Below are 8,682 nucleotides of genomic sequence, written 5' to 3' on the forward strand. Positions count from 1 at the left end.
AAGCACCTTGATAGGCCAAAGTCGGTAATTTTTGACATCATGTTGCCATCCAGCAGAATATTTGTGGGCTCGAGATCTAAGTGAACAATACGATTTTGATGAAGGTAATGTAAACCTTCACAGATACCATTTACTATCACATAGGTCTTTATCCAGTCATGTCCATAAGATGCATCTATAAAGGAGAGAGAATTGAGAAAGTAAGGTGTTAATATTTGACATATATTTTTTTGGAAAAGGAGGATGACCCCCCGGCCCGAGCCGAATATCAAATAGACCTCGCACCAAATCCTAATATCTAAAGCCGAAGGCCCCAACCAAGGCTCATACTGGGTATGGGGCACACACCGGTCCGACGCATTCTCAGAGGTCACCGCCGCCGTTTCCACCTATCCATCTTCATATTTGACATATATGAAGATTGAAATACTTTTTTTTCTCGAATATGCACGAGTGTGCGTATCATTCATTAAAGAAGAAAAGGGAAGACTCCCAAGTCCACGGTTACAACAATAATTACATGTCGGGATCATCCGACACCACCGGACGAACTAGCTACAACTCCTCCTCATGATCTGGCCTACTGTCATCCGCCTTAAAACCCAAGGTGTTGCCTTTCATGAGCCCAACCTTCGCCCATAGAATTCCCTCCTCTCTAATTCTAAGCAAAATCGCGGGTAGAGACGGTGCGGCACCATTTAACACGATGTCGTTCTGGTGCTTCCACAACATCCATATCCCAAGGAGGCATTTTGCCCAAGTCGATTTGCAATGCACTGGGCTTTGATCCTGTCTAGAACACCATTCGCCGAGGCCTTCACCATCTTGGGGTTCGAATTCTAGCCTGCCCGTGATTCTCCCCATCCAATACCAGACATGCTTTGCAAAGACACAACCCACAAGCAGATGTTGGATAGTTTCCTCGTGTTGGTCGCATAGGGGGGCATGTGTCTTGGTGTGGTAGTCCGCGGCGGGCCAAATGATCGGACATCCAGCATTGGTTCTTGAGGGCCAGCCATGCAAAGAAACGGCACTGCAAGGGTGCCCTCGACTTCCAGGTGAACGCCACTGTCGGGGAGACCACAACATAAATCTGGTCGCATAAGCTGATCTAGCCCAGTACTAGCCGTTCTTTTCCCATGACCATGTCACCACGTCCTCAACGTCATCTGTTAGTTGGCGGCCAGTGACCAGCGGCCACAGCCGCAAAAACTCCTGAAGCGCTTGGAGTGATAAGTTGGGGCCGATGTCGCCTACCCAGCTGTCATTTAGCAGCGCATCAGAAACCAACTTTGACCTCTTGATCCGATCCGGTATAAATTCATGCACCGTCGGTGCAATCTCCTGAATCCTCAAGCCATTGATCCATCTATCTTCCCAGAAGAGGGTAGATCTGCCATTGCCCACCGTATTGTAAGCCCTTGTCCGAACCAATTCCAAAGCCTCCACCGGCACAGGGATGTAGAACTCGGACCATGGTCTGCTTCTGTCCGCCCTTTGCAACCAAGCCCACCTCGCTGGCAAAGCCTTATTGAGCCACTGTAGGCTTGGGATCCCCAATCCACCTGCCCATTTGGGCCTGCATACCGTGTCCCAAGCCCGGTTCAGTTGCCTCCTACTCAGATTTGTAATGTTAGATAGACAAAATGGAAACAAAAGTTGCAGGCCACATGATCTTACCTTTGATGTTCCCATCAAGACTTCCTTTATGTACATACTCAAAGCAGAACAACCTTTCACGTACATCTGCCATGACAAAATCTCCATCGTAGACTACCATTTTGCCTTGTATGTTTGCACAATATCCCAAAAAACATACTATAATTTTGTGCTCCACCTTCATCAAACAGCGAATCTCTTCCTTGAATTTATTATCGGGAATATCAAGCCTTTCAAACGGCTTCTTCACAACAACGATCCCATTCTCAAGCTCTCCCTACAAGTCACAAGATGCCTTTCAGCATGAACTTCAGTTTTTGGATCAACTGAGGGCAGTTGAGAGTTGCCCTACCTTATAAACCACCGCAAATCCACCGCTGCCAATTTGACGGAAACCATCTGTGATATCTTCCACTGCCAATTTGACGGTTCTCAGAGAAACCATCTGTGATATCTTCCAAAGTGATAATGGCAAGGCTTTTGGCTGTTCGTTTTCGTCAGATAGCATGTGCTCAAGGTCATTCCGTGAAGCACTGGCTTGGCGACTCATTAGCAGTTACGTGGGGCGAGAGTACCCTGAAACAAGAGCAAGAACATTATTTGGGAGGCCCACAAGATCCAGCTATAAGAACAATCTTTTGATTTTATGAGTACAAAAAAAATTCAATAACTACAGTCTTATTCCTTGAATGGATAAACATTGCAAAATAACAAAACCCAGTTAACAGAAAAAAATGTTGTGAAACAGAGCAATCACAAGCATAGCTCCTCCACAAAACTCAACACGCACTTGACGGCATAGGTGGCATAGGTAATTAGAATAAGGACAACTCTAACGAATCCCCTAAAAATAGTGGAGTAAAACGGCGGAGTCCAAGGCGAGGCGGGAGGTGCTGGTGGACCTGTGCTGCTCCGCCGCCAGCGCCGTCGCCGTGCTCAGCTTCCTCGCCTCCGTCGCGCTACGCCAGAGTAAGGGACCGGATGTCTGTACGACTGTACCTCGTGGAACATGCACAGCAGTTCCACTAGAACAGAGGAGCCAAAAAAGTACAGAGATTTGACTACTGAAAGTGAAGCGAACAATCCTATTTTTTTGTACTGTTGGGCCTGAAAATTCAGGCAGTAGAAGGTCACATCGTGCTCACAATTAAACCATGGCGGTCTTCTAAAAAATTCTGCCAAAATAGTCACCGGGGAAAGGCATCCTTCTCAAAGTAAGTACAGTTATGCCCGGTCTCAAAGCATGGTGAAAATACCACTAGGCCAACACTAGCTCAAATTCTGAAACTGAGTGGTACCGTGCCCAGCAAAGACATGGCTTCAGGCTTCAGCAGCCAGAGCGGTCCACACATTTGCAACCAGGATGGTACCTCCGAGGCTTGCACAAGTCGATTGAACAACGCCAGCCACAGGCTTGGACAGATTCAGAGACTAGAGAAGCATGTGCTCCTGTCAAAACATAACACTTAACATAGCACAGATATTTACCCAAAATGTAGTGTAGCACTTGCAAATTTCAAAAACCATGAAAATAATTAGTGAAGTAAGAAAACAGATTGCACACGTTTAGTTCGTTGCTTGCTGCAACTAAGTTCGGCTCAAAAAGGGACACATCAGCTGCAAACAGGAGACCATGTTTTCCTATCAGTTCTGAATTATTTACCCAAGCCAGTTCTGAATCCAGAAGGATGTGTTCCCCTCAAAAGGTAGCACTTGCAAATTCCAAAAATCGTAAAGTAAGAAAACAAATTGCACACATTTAGTTCATAGCTTGTTTTACACAAGTCGGCTAAGAATTATTACATATACATACTCCTATCAATCAAAGCTACATGCTAAGGTGTAAATTGAAGCATGGATACTATAAACATACATGAAACAAGCTCATGGTATTTACTATTTTTCTAATTTAAGCCTGGGTTGCAGGAAAGGTTTGACACCTTCTTCCAATTCCAATCTCTCCCAGGATCCAACATCAATCTGTAGTTCCTGCAGTTTTTGTGGTAAGTTGTCCGTCTTGAAAGGAAGCCTATTCAATTCCGGACAATGATGAAGCACCAGTCGCTCTAGGGATGGAAATGTCACGTCAGGATCCCCAATACCGACCAGTGATTCACACCTCAGAAATTTTAGATACTTGAGGCATGGAAATGTCTTCGAACTGTCTTGTACGCTGCACTGGTTATCACCATGGCGCCTCATAAACGCTTGCCGCATCGAAGAACAATCATATATTACCACTTGTTCGAGGCATGGCAGATGCATCGCCCAGGAGAGTTGTCAGTGAAGTAAATTTATTGATTTCTTCAACTAATATGCTTTCATGCAACTTGTTATTTCCAAGGCATAACATCCTCGTGTGGCATGGATTAGAGCCAACTGGAGGAAGTTTTAATGCATAGTTCCACATCAAGGAGACAGATTCAACTTGGCTCCAAGGGATGCTAAATGTTTCATGCTGGCCAATACCCGCACGGACAAACCACTTGCCATTTTTCTCATTGCAGCCACAAGAGATCCATAAAGCCATGTCACGGACCACATCATGCATTTTAAAAGAATCATACATTTCTCCACAACCATCTAACAAACATGCAGCTGTAAGGTCACCCATCAGACTATATGATTTTGTGTAGGAACTTTGTATATCTGACTCATGCACTAGACCCAAGCCAATCCAGCATCGAGCGAGCTCGACTTTGTCAATATGTTGATCCTCTGGCCACAATGCACAACTCAAGAAACATTTCCTCAAAGTATTGTTTCGCAAACTATCAAAACTAAACTTGATCTGGCTAAAAACAATTCTTTCCATATCCAGGGGGTCATTGTTATCACAACATGACCGTCTCATATGTTGGATAGCATATTCCCACTCAGCCATATCAGTTTTACCATACATTGTCTTTCCAACAGTTATCAAAGCTAATGGCAAGCCTTTCATTTCTTTCACAAGTTCTCTTGCAAGAGCTTCAATGCGAGGACTATAAAAAAGAGTTTTGTGGCCGACCTTATCCTGGAATAGCTGCCATGAGTCATCATCGTGTAGACAAGATACATTCAAATCTTTCCTCACCTCCATTTGACCACAAACCCTTCTTGATCTTGTTGTGAGCACCACCTTTCTCCAAATTTGATTTGCATATCCAAGAGGATATGGTATGCCAACTGCTTGTAGATCAATTTGGCCCCAAATATCATCCAACAATACAAGAAAGCTTCTCTTCTTTAGAAAGTCAAAAATGACGCGAGATTGAGATTCCACATTACCATCTCTGTTCAGATTGAGATGGCATGCAATGTCAGTTTGGATCTTTCCACCGAACACCCCCTTGAAGCTGTCACTTGCACAACATAGTTAAAGGTCTTGTCATCATCAAGTGAGTTCTTGATTTTGTTCAAAAGGCGTGTTTTCCCCACTCCACCTGGACCCCATATTCCAATTACTCCCACTGGATCATCCTTAATGAGCCGGAGGGCCTCTTGAAGGTTACGGTCCTCAACGGACATAGATGGAACAGATTTGACTTCAACAATATGAGGATTATCATAGAGACATTCTTGGGCCTCTTGAAGTTCCTTAGCTACCTCTTGCCCAGTAGTAACATTCTTCTCGGCAATATCATTCATATAAGGAACATTGTTCCTCCTCAGAAGCAAGTTATTGGTAGTATGCTCCAAATTTTCCAAATTTCTTTCTACCTTCAAGGCATAAGTTTACATGTCTAATTTAGTACTCGAAATTGGTATTAAGTTCAGTTATCAATTTCGCGAAAAAAGTTACCTGTGGTACTGTTGAAGAAGTCAAAACAGTTATAATGCATGTATTTTCTGATTCACCAAGCCTACTGATTATATGTGATGTATTTGGTCTGTTCGCTTGGTTACCATCAGTGCATTTTATCCCTAGGTCAATGCATAACCGTATCTGTTTCAAAAGTGTGTCCTGCTGTGATTTCCTTAACTTACTACTCCAACTTTCAAGTACCTATTTAGATAGAAAACTGAAGTATGTTAGATATGAAGAGAAAGAATGCCCAATCCATACCTAGCTATAGTGACCCATCATGTACCCGAGACATAAATACAGTAACACGTCTCATGTAGAAAATAATACCATTTAACAACCAATTCCTCAAAAGAAACCTTTTAAATTGAAATAATGATATGTATGAAAATTTTATGACTAAAAATAAATTAGAAGACTAAAATAATGGTAAAATATGGTTTACTATGTTGCTATGGCTTTAAAGTGTGTCATTATGCCTAGGTATGTATATGTGATGCTATTCTACAACTAGGAGTAATCTTACTTTACACCCAAGCCAACCCACCAACCCATCACGTCCTACTAAACCACCACTTTCCACCCCATAGGGAAAATAATATGCCCAATAATTGTTGTCTTTTTTCCTTTAGAAAGTATTAACCATATCTTTTTGTAATCATGACCACGTCTTAGTTCACATCTAACTAATACATATAATGAAGGATTGGATTTTTAATTCTTCACAGTCACCTCAATAGTTCGCCTTGCAAATAAACAAACTGCATGAGATGCAGAAATTAAATCCCTACCCGTCCTTATTTTAAGTTAGAGCATACAAAATTACAGATGTTCTCATAGCTCGTGGCTGCACTTGGTCCGTAAGTTGATGGAAGTTCAACTCTCTGACTAGTCAGACACCATTCACTAGAAACTAGTTACGAATGGCAATTTCTCAGTGAAGTCTATGTATTTGGATCTAATTGATGTTGGGCCAATTCCGCGACCGCTTCATATCTGGGAGATTAAAGTTCCGCTTAGAATTAAAATCTTCATGTGGTTTTTCCACAAGGGAGTGATCTTGACAAAAGATAATTTGGTTAAGCGAAGATGGGTAGGTAGTTCTAGATGTTGTTTTTGCGACCAGGATGAAACTATACAACACATCTTAGCAGTAAAATCGTGACATATTCCAATGATGAATTTGGCTTGGCAGGTTACTAGTTGGACATGGTTGATTTGGCGCAAGTTCACTGTTTTAAACTGTAAACTCTTACATTTTTTTAATAGAGCATCTTATAAAATCACAAAGAAGAAACTGTGAAGTGCTATCTACATTGCTGTAGAATAGGTTATTGTACTCACAAAGCAATATACAACCCAACAAAATATATGGACTCGTAGACCACATCAATTCAAGCTCAAGCAACAAGAAATATCCTCCAAAAAAATAAGGGGTTGTACTCCACCACATCGAAATCACCCACCCATTACAGTCAAAAAAAAATCACCCACCCATGTAACAACCAAAATAAATAAAGTACAACTACAATATTGTGCGTCTTGAAAATAGAGATGTAAAACCGACAAAAAACGTTCTATCTAACTAGGTAAAAAAAACTATTACCTCCATTTTTTGTCATTTATTAACCACATTTAGAAGATAAATATGTTCTTTAATATAATATTATCGCATATCTTAATCCTTGTGGATATTGTATCAGATATAGCATTACTCTTTGTCTTGTCTATCTTCCCGTACTCCCTTCGCCATGTATAGCCCAAAAAAGGGTGGCATAAACAAATTTTAGATGTGGGTTCTTAACACCATATAAAATGCGCTTTCGTGTTCTGATGAAACAGATAGAAATAAAGGTTATCTTCTTAGAGATACTTTACTACATATGCTTCGAAAAATGATATTATGTAAGGCCCTAAAAATTGCAAAGTAAAAGAAAATTATGTTTATTTTAAAAGCATTGTGTTTATCCTTATTTGAGGGGGGTGGGGGTGTCTAGCCTTTGTCATGAAACAGTCGATATTGTTCTTACATTATCAACATCAGGATATCCTGGATACCACTTCTTTCCTGTAAGCATCTCTATAATTATGACACCAAGACTATATATGTCCGATTTGTATGTGATCATGCATTTGTCTCCTCTATGAAATTCTGGTGCCATATACCCCCTTCAAAAAATTGTAGACATGTCAGCGAATAGGGAAAAGGAAAAGGGTGCAATTTCTACTTAAGACAAAAACGATTCAAGAGGCTTTGCCAACTTACAATGTTCCAGCCATATTTTCGGTAATAGCTTGGCTTTGCTTTTCATCGAAGCACCTTGACAGACCAAAGTCAACAATTTTTGGTGTCATATTGTCATCCAACAGAATATTTGTTGGCTTGAGATCTAAGTGAACAATGCAATTCTGGTGAAGGTAATGTAAACCTTCACAAATACCCTTTATTATCTGATAACTCTTTATCCAGTCAAGTCTAGAAGATGTATCTATAAATGAAAGAATACCACACCATAAGTTTCACTACGTGCGTAGGCTACTTGAGTTTAATAATCTTGAATGTATTCATTAAAAATGGAAACAAAAGTTGCAGGCCACATGATCCTACCTTTGATATACTCATGAAGACTTCCTTTAGGTACATACTCAAAGCAAAGCAACCTTTGACGTATATCTGCCATGACAAAATCTCCATTGTAGTTTTCCATTTGGCCTTGTATGTTAGCACAATATCCCAAAAACCGTACTATGTTGTTGTGCTTTACTCTCATCAAACAACGAATTTCTTCATTGAATTTATTATCAGGAATATCAAGACTTTCAAGCAACTTCTTCACAGCAACAGTCCCATTCTCAAGCACTCCCTGCAAGTGCAAGATGCCTGGTCAGCATCAACTTGAGTTATTAGATCAACCCAGGGCAGTTAAGAGTTGTGTTACCTTGTAAACCACTGCAAACCCACCGCTGCCAATTTGATGGTTCTTAGAGAAACCATCTGTAATGTCTTCCAAAAGTGATAATGTCAAGGCCTTTGGCAGCTCGTTTTCATGAGATAGCATATGCTCGAGGTCATTTCGTGCAGCACTAGCTTGGCGGCCCATTAGTAGTTACGTCCGGCGAGTAGTACCCTTGAAACAAAAGCAATCATGTTATTTAGGACTAGGAGGTCACAAGACACGAGTAATCATGAAAAAGACACAGCTATGAACATAGTGTTTCTCTGTTGGCAGGTTGTG

General features: G+C 41.2%; 1 pseudogene; it reads right to left on the minus strand.

Moving 5' to 3' along the window:
* Positions 1–1,122: 1,122 nt before the first annotated feature.
* LOC119310464 lies at positions 1,123–8,682 on the minus strand (annotated as a pseudogene).

Source organism: Triticum dicoccoides, chromosome 5B (genome assembly GCF_002162155.2).
Source record: "Triticum dicoccoides isolate Atlit2015 ecotype Zavitan chromosome 5B, WEW_v2.0, whole genome shotgun sequence".
Lineage (NCBI taxonomy): Eukaryota > Viridiplantae > Streptophyta > Magnoliopsida > Poales > Poaceae > Triticum > Triticum dicoccoides.